Raw genomic sequence first — 15,201 nt, forward strand, 5'->3', positions numbered from 1 at the left:
CATTAGTTTATAAGGGAATTGTGATGAATGAAGTGGAGGTGAATAGTCTATTACAGAACCTTAATGTGAATACATCTGTGGGATTGGATGGTATAACGGCACGGGTCTTGCATGAAGCGGCTAAGGAATTATCAGTGCCCTTGACCATGTTGTTTAATCTGAGTCTCGGGTCTGGCTTAGTCCCGAAGGCGTGGAAAGAGGGGAAAATAGTTTCACTGCATAAAGGAGGATCCAAGACTATGGTTGCAAATTACCGACCGATCAGCATATCAGGAGTCGTTGTCAAGGTCTTGGAGAAAGTAGTCAAGGAAAAATACAGGAATGGATTGATGAAAATGAGATACTGTACAGAGGACAGCATGGCTTTGTGAAGGGTAGATCATGCCTCAGTAACTTGCTCAAGTTTTATAACAAGGTGCCGGCTAAACTGGATAAGGAAAATGGGTTTACAGTGATACTGCTGGACCTGGCAAAGGCGTTTGACAGGATACCACATGGAATTCTAATCCATAAACTACAACATATGGGAATGGATATAGGGTTGGTGAGAATGATAGCTGGGTGGTTGATGGAGAGATATCAAAGAGTAGTTTATTCAGGAGTAGAGTCCAAAAGACGGCCTGTGACTAGTGGTGTGCCACAGGGTTCTGTTCTTGGACCACTGCTGTTTAATCTGTTCATTAACGATATAGGGAAGGGTCTAAGTGGGACAGTTCATTTGTTCGCTGATGATGCAAAGTTGGGTAGGGCGATAGTGAACACAGAAGATGTCAAAGTCTTGCAAGATGACTTAGATAGATTAGAGTTCTGGACTAAGGAGAATGGATGTCAATTTAATGTGACAAAATGTAAGGTTATGCATTTCGGAGTGAAAAGATTAGCAGCAGTATACCACATTGGTGGAACTGTACTCCAAGAGATTGATGAGGCCAGGGACTTGGGAGTGTTGGTGGATAGGGAGACGAAGTTTAGGGGGCACATTGCGAAAGTAGCTAAATCAGCTCATCAACTCACTTGGTTGTTGAAAAATACCTTGACGAGCAGAGACAAGCAAGTTATTGTACCTCTGTACCGAGCTCTGATAAGACCTCATCTCGACTACTGTGCCCAGATTTGGTCACCTCGGTTCCTTCTTGATGGGGAGGAGGTGGAGAGGATCCAGAGGCGAGTGACTAAGATGATAGCAGGTCTATGGAATGAACCATATGAGAACAGGTTGAAGATTTGTGGGTTGCAGAAACTAGTTGATAGGCAGAAAAGGGGAGATATGATTGAGACATTCAAATTGCTAAAAGGATTCTATAGGATTAATTCAGATGATATTTTTGAGATCAGGACTGGTGGTGGGAGAACTATGGGACACCCATGGAAGCTGGCCAAGAGTGTGGTTAGCAGGAGTGTTAGAGCTGGGTTCTTTACTTTTAGAGTGGTAAATGAGTGGAATAAGCTGCCAGAGTCTGTTGTGGGTGCTATGACAGTGAGCGAGTTCAAGGCAAGGTATGATAGATACTGTGAGAATGTTGAAAGTTTATTTTCCACTTGGTTAGAGTATAAGAAATTTAGTTTAATCCTTTATCCAAGTGTGAGCAAACAAAGTTTGCGCCTGAAAGTATCTTCAGGACTGGGTTAAGGTGGTACACACCAGGGCAACTCGTTGCAAAGGTGGAGCAAGCTACCAACACTCCTATCCTAGTATCTCCTATAATGCAAAACACATCTCCTTGCGGATATGTCTATTGTTATGCATTAAGGGAAGGGCCACTACCCAGACCGGTTTCGACCTTTATTGAGGTCTCTTCAGTGGGAGCCAGGCCCAAGTCGAGATATCAGGCAGAAGCATTAGCAGGTCATCTCCACCTATAGGAATTGCCAATTGGTGTGCCACCCTTTTTTAATAAATTACTCTGGATTTAGAGAAAGATGTTGAAAGTTTATTTTCCACTTGGTTAGAGTATAAGAAATTTAGTTTAATCCTTTATCCAAGTGTGAGCAAACAAAGTTTGCGCCTGAAAGTATCTTCAGGACTGGGTTAAGGTGGTACACACCAGGGCAACTCGTTGCAAAGGTGGAGCAAGCTACCAACACTCCTATCCTAGTATCTCCTATAATGCAAAACACATCTCCTTGCGGATATGTCTATTGTTATGCATTAAGGGAAGGGCCACTACCCAGACCGGTTTCGACCTTTATTGAGGTCTCTTCAGTGGGAGCCAGGCCCAAGTCGAGATATCAGGCAGAAGCATTAGCAGGTCATCTCCACCTATAGGAATTGCCAATTGGTGTGCCACCCTTTTTTAATAAATTACTCTGGATTTAGAGAAAGATGTTGAAAGTTTATTTTCCACTTGGTTAGAGTATAAGAAATTTAGTTTAATCCTTTATCCAAGTGTGAGCAAACAAAGTTTGCGCCTGAAAGTATCTTCAGGACTGGGTTAAGGTGGTACACACCAGGGCAACTCGTTGCAAAGGTGGAGCAAGCTACCAACACTCCTATCCTAGTATCTCCTATAATGCAAAACACATCTCCTTGCGGATATGTCTATTGTTATGCATTAAGGGAAGGGCCACTACCCAGACCGGTTTCGACCTTTATTGAGGTCTCTTCAGTGGGAGCCAGGCCCAAGTCGAGATATCAGGCAGAAGCATTAGCAGGTCATCTCCACCTATTGCAACGAGTTGCCCTGGTGTGTACCACCTTAACCCAGTCCTGAAGATACTTTCAGGCGCAAACTTTGTTTGCTCACACTTGGATAAAGGATTAAACTAAATTTCTTATACTCTAACCAAGTGGAAAATAAACTTTCAACATCTTTCTCTAAATCCAGAGTAATTTATTAAAAAAAGGGTGGCACACCAATTGGCAATTCCTATAGGTGGAGATGACCTGCTAATGCTTCTGCCTGATATCTCGACTTGGGCCTGGCTCCCACTGAAGAGACCTCAATAAAGGTCGAAACCGGTCTGGGTAGTGGCCCTTCCCTTAATGCATAACAATAGACATATCCGCAAGGAGATGTGTTTTGCATTATAGGAGATACTAGGATAGGAGTGTTGGTAGCTTGCTCCACCTTTGCAACGAGTTGCCCTGGTGTGTACCACCTTAACCCAGTCCTGAAGATACTTTCAGGCGCAAACTTTGTTTGCTCACACTTGGATAAAGGATTAAACTAAATTTCTTATACTCTAACCAAGTGGAAAATAAACTTTCAACATCTTTCTCTAAATCCAGAGTAATTTATTAAAAAAGGGTGGCACACCAATTGGCAATTCCTATAGGTGGAGATGACCTGCTAATGCTTCTGCCTGATATCTCGACTTGGGCCTGGCTCCCACTGAAGAGACCTCAATAAAGGTCGAAACCGGTCTGGGTAGTGGCCCTTCCCTTAATGCATAACAATAGACATATCCGCAAGGAGATGTGTTTTGCATTATAGGAGATACTAGGATAGGAGTGTTGGTAGCTTGCTCCACCTTTGCAACGAGTTGCCCTGGTGTGTACCACCTTAACCCAGTCCTGAAGATACTTTCAGGCGCAAACTTTGTTTGCTCACACTTGGATAAAGGATTAAACTAAATTTCTTATACTCTAACCAAGTGGAAAATAAACTTTCAACATCTTTCTCTAAATCCAGAGTAATTTATTAAAAAAGGGTGGCACACCAATTGGCAATTCCTATAGGTGGAGATGACCTGCTAATGCTTCTGCCTGATATCTCGACTTGGGCCTGGCTCCCACTGAAGAGACCTCAATAAAGGTCGAAACCGGTCTGGGTAGTGGCCCTTCCCTTAATGCATAACAATAGACATATCCGCAAGGAGATGTGTTTTGCATTATAGGAGATACTAGGATAGGAGTGTTGGTAGCTTGCTCCACCTTTGCAACGAGTTGCCCTGGTGTGTACCACCTTAACCCAGTCCTGAAGATACTTTCAGGCGCAAACTTTGTTTGCTCACACTTGGATAAAGGATTAAACTAAATTTCTTATACTCTAACCAAGTGGAAAATAAACTTTCAACATCTTTCTCTAAATCCAGAGTAATTTATTAAAAAAGGGTGGCACACCAATTGGCAATTCCTATAGGTGGAGATGACCTGCTAATGCTTCTGCCTGATATCTCGACTTGGGCCTGGCTCCCACTGAAGAGACCTCAATAAAGGTCGAAACCGGTCTGGGTAGTGGCCCTTCCCTTAATGCATAACAATAGACATATCCGCAAGGAGATGTGTTTTGCATTATAGGAGATACTAGGATAGGAGTGTTGGTAGCTTGCTCCACCTTTGCAACGAGTTGCCCTGGTGTGTACCACCTTAACCCAGTCCTGAAGATACTTTCAGGCGCAAACTTTGTTTGCTCACACTTGGATAAAGGATTAAACTAAATTTCTTATACTGTGAGAATGTTGAAAAGTTGTGTGAACATGATGTTTAGGGCCTCCCTCGATGAGTCTAAGGACTCCTGGAGTAGCCCGTAGTAGTAGTAGTAGTAATAATAATAATAATAATTAGCTTATTTCTTATCCAGTAATGGAATATGCCAAGTTTGATTGTTAATAGTGGATATTAAAACTTTGAAAGCTGAAACATAAGTATTTATTTGCACAAGATATTTCTTTATATTGATTCTGACCTAAATGTTCATCAGTTATTTTCACAGTTGCCACCATGTCACATCACATCATGTCACTGGATTGGTCCATCTACCAATGATGTTGTGGAGCCAATCAGAATTCAGAAATGCATTAATATAGGGATATGTGTAGACCCGAGAATTTTATTTTATTGAGAATTTTTATGACTGTTTTGAATGTTTGTTCATAATAGTAGAGAAGAAATTGTTTGATTTTTTTCATAAAAGTGATTCAAGACATATGTGCTAGAGGTGAAAAGGTAGCAAAAAATAGCATCATTAATAAAAAATAAATAAATAATAATAAATTGTCTTAAATCACTTGTAGAAAAAAAGAAGAGACTTTAGTTTGGAAACTCATCTTTTGTTTATAGATTATGAAAATGTATTTGACAAAGTAAAAAGATATATACTGTTTGATATATTATAAAGAATAAATATACCTAATATTTTACTACATGCAATATTGAATATATATATATATAAAGGTAATGAAATAAAAATAAAAATAAATGAAAAGTTGTCTGAAAAACAATTAAAATCCAAGGAGTAAGTAAGACAGGGATGCCCTCTGTCTCCAGCACTTTTCAATATTTACATTAATAAATATTAATACAGCGGAACATCTTAAACAATCAAAGTATAGAAATTTCCCAGAATAACAAAATAAATATGCTATTATTTGCAGATGATCAGTTAATAATATCAGATAAGGAAGACAATTTACAAAGAGCAATATATAATTTAAACATTATAGTAGAACAGTTTGGAATGAAAATTTTCATAGATAAAACTAAAACAATGGCATTTTGTGAACAAACTCCAGTTAGAAGCAAAATAGTTATTAATAATAAAATAATAGATAAATACTTTCAGTTATCATGGATGTGAAATATCATATGAAGGAGAAAAAGACATAAAATTAAAACTTCAAAATTTTTACAGATTATAGGCCTGATAAATAGAACACTCAACCCAAATATAGTACAAAAAGAAACATGCTTGAAAATATACGATACTTTAGAGTGCCCACATTATTATATGGCAGTGAAATTTGGGCAATAAACAACCAGATAAACAAAGAATAAAAACAAGTGAAATGAGATTTACGAGAACTGCAAAATACACATTATTAGATCAAAAAAGAACGAAGACATTTTAAAAGAACTAAAAACAAAATCAATAGAAGAAAAACTAAACAATTATAAACAAAAATGGATTGAACATGTAAACTGAATGGCCAACACCCGACATCCTAAACAAATACTAAAATATAAGCCATTTGAAAAGAGAAGGCAGGGTAGACCTCAAAAAAGGATATTAGGTGGATAATGAGACCAGAACAGACCAATATGGTTTATACCCATAATTAGTGTTATGATGATGATGATGATGTCTTGGATCACTTATAAAATACTTGATTTTTTTTCTTCACAGACTGATAAACATACTAATATACAAATAGCTAACTAACATATTTGCTTCAACACTTGTAGTTATATAGGATAAAATTATTAATATTATTATTATACCCTCAATGGAGTCGGCAGATTTGTTGTGGGTGGTTCATTCGACTGAGAACATATTTATCATACTGAATTATAAAATCCTTAATACTCCATGCATTAACAACATATTCCAGTAATGCATTCCATTTGCTAACAATTCTCCATGTAAAAAATCTACTCCTCACATCTCTCTTCACCAGACTCTTACATAACTTCTGGGGATGGCCTCAGGTTCTTCCCCTCTCACCTTCTGCTCCTTTTATAATCCCCTCTGGATTAATCCAATAAAACCCCTCACTAACTTAAATGTCGCTATCATATCATCTCTTTTCCTCTTATCTACAAAACTGTTATCCACATTTCTTCGATCTCTCTCTCTCTCTCTCTCTCTCTATAGCTAGCATTCCAGAGGCCTGATATTGTCTTAGTCACTCGTCTCTGAACCCTCTCCAGTGTTTTCACATCACAATGAAAACCAGGTGACACAATAGTCTGACCAGTGGTTTATACAGCATCACAACTACCTCCTTATCCCTACATGTTAGAATACTTCTTATTATAGCAGCACCACAATGTGCAGTCTTTGCAACATTTGCAATATATACTCTCTAAACTTGAGTCTGCTGTCAGTTCCAAATATCGAATATCATCCACTTCCTTCAGTACAGCACTCAATATAGTACAAAGCCTTATATTTCTCACTACAAAATACAACACCTTGCACTTATTAATATTAAAACTACAACCTAACTTGTCTGTCCATGTCAAAAGTCTATCAGGTCTTATATTCAATTTTAAAACTGAAGGGAATTAACATCAGCAGTGCTACTTATAATTCTTCCCAACTTTGCATCATCAGCACACAACTGAAGATTCCCAATCAGTCCACATGATATATATTATTTACAAACAAGTTAAACAGCACAGGCTAAAGAACAGAACCCTGGAGCACACCACTGGTTACTCTCCCTTTTTTTGAGACACCTGTTCCATCATACACAACTTGCTGGCATCATTCAGACAGCCAATCACTAATGCATCTCTAACCAATATACCATTTATTCCCATCCTCTGCAGCTTGTATACTAACTTATCTTATGGTAATCTATGAAATGCTCACTGTCTATAACTCTCCTTATCTAACACACTCGTTACCTTATCATAAAATCAAAGTAAAATTGCTAAAATAAGACCTACCCTTTACAAATCCATGCTGACCATTATAAAGAATGCTATGTCCATCAACCCAATCTTGTATTCTATTCCTAAGCAATTTCTCATACACCTTGACTACAACTGCAGTTATATAGACTGATCTATAATTGGAAACTTTAGTTCCTGAACCACACTTTTGGAGTAGTATTATTTTGCTTTCTTTCCACTCCTTAGAAACGTTACCCACTGCAAGACTCCCATTAAATAACCATTCAAGGGCATAGCTAACTGTTGTTGTATACATTCGTTAAGAATGCTTGGTGATGTCTCATCCATTCCCAAGACCTTATTAGCATCTCACCCAGTCAACACCTCGATGAGTCTTTGGAGGTGGCAAGTAATAATAATAATACAAGTTATTTCACTTCCAATTCTCCTAATACTTTCTTCCACTCTATATATTACTTGGCACCATTTACACCTGTATGATTATATGTAAAAATACTAGTTGTGGTGGTGGACAGTAGATGGTGTTGATGATGATGCGGTTCACTGTAGTGGATTGAGTGGTGGAGACAGAGAGTTGTAGAGTAGGTGCCCTCCCTCGATGAGTCTTTGGGCTCCTTGGAGTGTCACATAATAATAATAATAATGATGATGATGTATGCTGATGAAGTGCTCATTCAGTAATTCCACTATATCCTTTGCAATGACCATACTGCTACTAGACTATCCACCAGTATCAACCTGCCATAATTATTCTTCCTCTTGCTTGCCATATTTGGACTTGAGGAGGAAATGAGCAAGAGAATTGGTGATGGTGGTCATGGGGGCAAATGATTTTAGTGGACATAAGGAGAATGTATGGGAATATCAGGAGGTTATTGAAGTATAGTGGGGAAGGTTGTCAGTGTGTTGCTATGGTATGACGATGAGTTCAGACAGAGAGCCAGAATCATGAATAGTATGCTAGCAGGGCTGCGCGAGGAGAAGAAAGTACAGTTTGTGGATGTCTGGCATGTGTTTGAGTGAATAATGGAATTACACAGGCATGATAGGTTCCATTTGAATGGGTTTGGAATAAGTGCACTGGAGAAAATGTAGCTAGATGGAAATGCAATTTGTGATGGAAGCAAGAGATCAGTAAGAGATGAAGTGAAAGATCAGGAGAGTGGTATGGAAGAGATAGAAGTGCTTGGCAATGTAAACAGTAGTAGTGTGAGAGATTCAGAGAGAACGGGAATGCAAGCACAACAAGTAAACAGGAAGACATGGCATAGGGAGAATGGATATTGGAAGTAGTAGCAAATGTATGTATGTATGGAGATGATCAGCATAGAAATGGAATAGATTGCAATGTGAGTCGGGTAGTTGAGACTGACCACACATATGTGGTAAGCAGTGATAAAGGTGATTGGACAAGAGCAGGTGTGAGGAAATCACAACTAGCTTAGGTAGGACTGGTTATAGACCTAAAAGTGAACTGCTGTATTTATTTACAAATGGGAGAAGTACCAGGAATAAGGGAGATGAAATGGTTTCGCTTATTTGGTTTATTCACATCAGAATCATTGGAACATGGTTGAATAAAGATGATATCTTAATGGGAATAGAAATGGAAAGGTACAGTCAGGACTGGATTAAGACCCATAGAGGCCCTAAGCACTTAAAATATTTTGGTGCCCCATATATATATATATATATATATATATGTAATTCAAAATATAAACAATAATAAACCATAAAATAAATTTTTATTTTTCAAAATGAAACAAAACTTATAGTAAGATGGAAAATAATGTTTATTTGTATACTTCAACTTTATTTAGATTTTAAACGTTTTCTCCTACTTTTTTTAATTGCAAAGTCTTTGATCAGATCCTCAAAATTAATCTTACTTAACACATCTGCTTCTATACTTAGTAGAGATAAGACATTCAACCTGCCTTGTTGCATAGTTGTTTTGATGGGATTTTTAATATACTTCAACTGAGAAAATGAACGCTCAGCTGAGCAATTTGTGACCATTAATGTTAAAAATATACGAAAGGCAATGTCTACATTTGGAAAGGCACACTCAATATTGTCTTCTACAATTATTTTATAAAGTTCAGCATGACTGAATCTTGTTTTTACATTTTTTGTTGCACTGAACTTATGGCACACATATGAGTGAAACTGCTGAAGCTCAGCTGAGTAATTAGTGTTCAAGTCCTCTGGGTAAGCATCAATCAGCTTTTGACAACACTGAGAATACCTTTCAATTTCAGTAGATGATGAAGTCACTGAAGTAGCATTATGTGGCACATCACTTAGAAAAGAAAATCTCTCTAATATTTCTTTGTATATCTCTTCTTCTCATCTCAGTTTCAAGTTTGTCAACAATTGTGTAAAAGGTGGTGATACGAAATTTATCTCTGGCATTCAGATATACTTCTGGAGCATCTCTGTCCTTGGGTACCTTCTTTCTGATACGTTTGCAAGTTTGAGCTGCCTTGTAATCAACATCTGGTAGCACTTCCTTTGTAGCTGCTTCATATCTTTCAAATTCATTTTGTGAAGTGCACAATTGGTCATCTAATGATCCATACAGATCTGCACATGTTTTTAAGTTGACATCCTCATTCTGTAGAACTTGGCTTACTCTATGAAAACTTTGCAAAATCTGATCCCAAAAATTCAACATAAAAACGAATTCTAGCCTTTGCATCTTATTTGCAATATTATCTGTTTCTCTTCTAGTGTCTCCCTTTTGTGACTGGTCTTTGGCTATACAGTCTAATGCTTCTAACATTTGAAGGAAAAATTTCAAAATTGCTGCTGTTGCCATAGCATGTTCATGTTCATGCCTCCCATCTGGTATCACAGAGGGATTTTAAGACATTTTAATTTCCATGATTTTTTCATGTTGATCAATTACAATAGTATTTCGTCAATCACTGAACCCTTCTCTTGTAACAAAATGTGAGAAATTTTAGGAGCAAACAGTTTACAAACAAAACAATAAACTGATTCCGTTGATGGTGAATACAATACCCACTCTCTCTCTCTTGTATTCCTCACCATTGGCTTTTGTCCCAACAAAAAGTTTCTGCGAACAGTATCTTACTGGTTTGCCACTACTGAAATGTCGGTAAGACTTGTCAAATGGCCCATTGTGGTGTTGGCAGTCACTGGGTCCACAAGCAGTCCAATAAGCCACGTTATCAGCAGAGAAATCAAGCCACAACCTTGGATCTTTTGCTATATTTACTTCATCTTTCATAGACTGAATCATTTCAGTCTACGAAAGATTTAGTGGGCCATCACCATGGCCCACTAAACTTTCATTTTCAGCAATTATTTCAACCTCAGAATGTTATGTAAAGCAACTTGCATCAACATTTTCAGTAGTGATATCAAGAGAATTTACAGACAAAGTGAGGTCAATAGTGAGACATGTGCTAGATGAACCTGCTTGTGACACCTTGATTGCAACATCATCATATTTTGATTTTGAAGTGATCAAAGTGGTATTTGTGTCCATGATGACGGAGATTGGCTCTGATCAGGAATTGGTATATAATGTTGTGGAACTTGTGTGAAAAAAGCAGTCAGCTTTGCAGTCTTGGAATCTAATTCCAAAGTCTCCTCTTGTTTCTTTTTTGATAGTTTTCGTTTTTGTGCACCACTTAACTGAACACGTTTCATCTTGGTTCTTGGGATCTGTTAAATACAGAAATAAAAAGATTATTTTGTTGAATATTAGGTGGTAATCAACACAGCTGCACATATCACAGGCAAAATCATATGAACAATTTAATTTTTGACTTACAACTGAATTTTGTGCTTTAATTAATTCTTATTTTACCGGAGTTGCACTTCTGTGACAGCTAGGCCTTTTACCGGGGGGGGGGGGGCGTTTCTGAGACAGCCACGTGAGTTGTTTTATATTTGCTTCTGGAGCCTTTTTATAAGACATAATTTATTAAAACAAGACCTAAAACAGACAGGAAAATAAAAAATAAAATGGTTACGTTAATTATAAAAAATTACCTCATTTGACGCAATGGTAGTGCCAGAAAGCGTCGTGAGCGATAATACAGTGTAAACGAACCGTCGTGCACATGGTTAGAGTTTTATTAGGCCTTCTACATGTCATTATTTATTGAAACAAAGCACGTAACAGTAAGAAAAGATACAAACAATGAAAAACTAATTAAAAGTTAATTTAAATTAAATTCAACATCTAACTAAAGCAGAAATTCTGTGGTGCCCCCCTTTCCATGATGCTCTAAGCACGTGCTTATTTTTCTTAATGGTTAATCCAGCCCTGGGTACAGTGTTTTTCACAAGGATAGAAATGACAAGAAGGGAGAGTAAGTGCTGATGATGATAACAAGAGAATTATGTCCACATAAAGTAGATATGAAAGTGAAATTAGTGGTAATGGTTACAAGGTAGTGGGTAGTGTGGTGTGAGGTGGTGGTTGACAGGAAGACACATTTAGTTGGACACATAGTTACTGCAGGTCAGGGAATATGGAGGGGGGGTGGTGATGAAGAAATGTATAAACAACTTGGGTTAGTAAACAAAGGAAGTGTGATTATTATGGGTGATTTTAATTATGGCAGTATAGATCGGAATGAAGAGATAGCATTTGGGAATAAGTAAATGAATTTCTTGAGTTCTTGAGAGATAATTACCTCAGGCAGCATGTCAAGGAGAGCATACGAGGATTGGCAGTTTTAGATCTGATCATTTCATCAGAGGATATAATTGTGAGTGAGGTTTTGCACTTTCTTCTAGTTGGTAAGAGTGATCATGAAGTGATCACCTGAGTTGTGGCTAGCCATGTACAGACATCTGTGAGGTAGGGATATATGTGGAAGTACAAGGCTGGTGATTATGACAAACTTAGCGGGCAGCTTGAAGCTATAGCATGGAATGAGAATATGAGCAGTAAGGAAGTAAATGCTGCTTGGGATCTAACAACAAAATACATAACAGCATCAATGTGTGAATGTATTCAGAATGCCAAAAGGCTGAATAAGATAGATGTAAAATGGATGAATAAAGGGCTTAAACATGAAATCTTGGAGAAGAAGGCAGTTTGGAGGCAGTACAAGATGCATAATGGAATAGTCAGTTACTTGAAAAGTATAAAGAGCAAGGAGAATTACTCAATAAGGACAACAAAAGTGTAATATGAACAGGAAATTAGTAAATCAGGCGAAGAAAAACCCTAGAGAGTTTTTAGATATGTGGCAAGTTGAAGGAAGAATGATTATGGTAAGATGATGTTAATGGATGAAAATGGTAGAATGGTGACTGTTGCAGAAGATGTTGTTGAGGTATTCAGTGATGAATTTATAAGGGTATTTCACCCTTATCTTAGTGGAATCGTGATCAACTTAAATGTAGAGGACATAGGAGATGATGCTTAATTATGAGTGAGCAGGATGTATATGAGGAAATAAATAAACTTGATGTCAATAAGGTGATAGGATTTGATGACATATAACCACACATCCTAAGGGAATTCTAGTTTTCGAATGGACGTTTGGTTTCCACACTATGTGTATTCTATAAATATTTCCATGGGAAATGTTCATCTGAAACAGCATCAATAATTCCTCCCCTCTGTACTAAGCCCATTGTAACATGTACAGCTGCTGCTGCTCAACATCTCTTCACAGTGCACTTTGAAACCCACAGAACAGCTTTCTTTTCCTCCTCCTCCTTCATCCCTGTAATTGCTGTATTGCAGAACAGACTTCCCCTATTGTGTTTCTCAAGGAATACTATTATACAGTCTTTTAAATCAAATGTAAACAAGTTCCTCCTTTTCAAACCCACTACCTATATATGGTACTAATATACTAAAGGTGTTCGCCAAGATGGTCGCTGACCTTCGATAGAAGATAGCACAATAAGAAGAAGATACTAAAGGTTGATCAACTAACCACTCTCATATATGAGCTTAACATTTAAGGGAGGGAAAAAGGAATTGGCAGTAGCATTTGCATGACTATGTTTAATAAGTCTTACAAAACCACAGCTTTCAAGAGTGGAAAGAAGATGAAATTGTTCCACCGCATAAAGGTGGTGATAAGGCTGTGGTTACAAATTATAGTCCAATCTGTATAACTGAAGTTGGTGAATGTATTGGAAATTGGAAAAAAGGAAAATGACACTTACTTTAGATCGTTTACTAGTTAAAAGCAAAATGAGTCCAAGATTGTCTGCTATAGACTTAAATAGAGACTTGACAAGTAGTGGGATTAATGTTTCTGACATGACAGTCCATTGAAGATTGTTTGAAGCAGGGAGGACTGCTCAGAGAATAAAAAAGAAACTTGTTAACAAAGGCTATGAAGAAAAAGAGGTTCCAATGGGCAAAAGTGTACAAAGATTGGACTGTTTAAGAAGTGGAAGAAGGTCATATTCTCAGATGAGAGCCATTTCTTTGTCCAAGGAGAGTGAGTACCCAAAGCTGTTTGCAAATCAGCTGCGGAGATGACTTATCCCAGCCACCTTCAACAAGCTCCTAAAACACCAAGCTAAAAAGATATTCTGGAGTTGTTTTACACATGATGGTCAAGGATCACTTGTGTCTGTTGATGGTATTATGAAAAGTGACCAATACATAAAAATATTGGAGAAAAGAGTGGCCCACAGATACAGAAAGACAAAGAACTCATCTTCAAACAGGATCTTGCTCCATGCCACACTTCAAAAAAAGTGAAAGAGTTCCTCAGAAATCATAACATCCAATTGCTTGTGTGGTCCTGACATTAATCCAATAGAAAATTTGTGGGATATAGTAAAAAAGAGTCTTGGAAAAATTTATCAAAATTAAATTGTGATAGAAAGGATAACTTAATACAATCCATTATAAAAGTATCATTTCAAGATGCAGAAATAAGAAAAATGTGTTCTATGTTGGTAGAGTCCATGTCTAAGTGAATTAATGAATTTCTTAAGAACAGAGGAGCATATATAAATTATTAGGTAAAGTTGGAGTTTAATTTTTGTGCTTATTTTCTTGCTAAATTAACATTTTTCTGTAAAATCTGAGTATTCAGAATAATTTGTTTCTACTGTATATAATAAATTTTTATGACTAATTAAGCCAGGGGAACACAAAAAAGTAGGGTATGTTATCCTGTTTGTTGTTAAATTGGAGCAATATTAGTGTCATCCCTCCTCTTGGGAACTTATCTGGTGCCCCAAACCAGAAGAAATGTTGCAGAGACAAAATAAACTTTAAAAATATAGTAACTATCATTACACTTAAAAAAAGCTTGCTGTCATTTGAAACTGTTCTAGATCTGTTGGTTTTTTTGAATGCAAGTGCTTGTTACTCTCACATTTAACATAGTTGATTTATAATTCAATAACAATCTGATAAATTGTAGCTGAGATTTACATTCAGATGGATGAGGTTTGAGTATATTATTTCTATGGATTCTAATATCTTCCTTTCAATTAAGTCATAGCATCTGTGTAAGATCTGTGATGTATCCCATTTTACTAGATGTCTAGTAGACAGATTGTCATTATCATTTGCAGAATTTAGTACATGACTGGATAGAGCTGAGGCCCTGTTCTGTCATATGTAATATCGCTGATGTGCTGCTGCTGCATGCTGTTCTATGGATTTTCTGTTTTTCCATAATATGGGACATTACAATGCCACCAAAGGTTGTAAACACCTAGGTACTTCAGTACACCATGTTTCAGTTGTTCTAGCAAAGATCATAGTTTGGTTAGAGGTGGGAATGTAGTAAGGATTTTATGTTTCTCAAGAAACATAAAATTGTTGTATTATATATGCATAATGCTATTTTAATAAAAGAACTATACTTTTCTCACATTTATGCTGATTATATTTTAAGAAGTTCTATATTTTTCTAAATTATATTAGA

General features: G+C 37.1%; 1 protein-coding gene across 4 annotated transcripts in view; it reads left to right on the forward strand.

The window, feature by feature from the left end:
- Positions 1–15,201, forward strand: part of LOC150105243 (lanC-like protein 2) — a 309,805-nt gene that overhangs the window by 226,989 nt on the left and 67,615 nt on the right. The gene's annotated exons all lie outside the window — the stretch shown is intronic.

This window comes from Typopeltis vanoorti, chromosome 6 (genome assembly GCF_054136105.1).
Source record: "Typopeltis vanoorti isolate ZY-2024b chromosome 6, IOZ_Tvanoo_1.0, whole genome shotgun sequence".
NCBI classification, from domain to species: domain Eukaryota; kingdom Metazoa; phylum Arthropoda; class Arachnida; order Uropygi; family Thelyphonidae; genus Typopeltis; species Typopeltis vanoorti.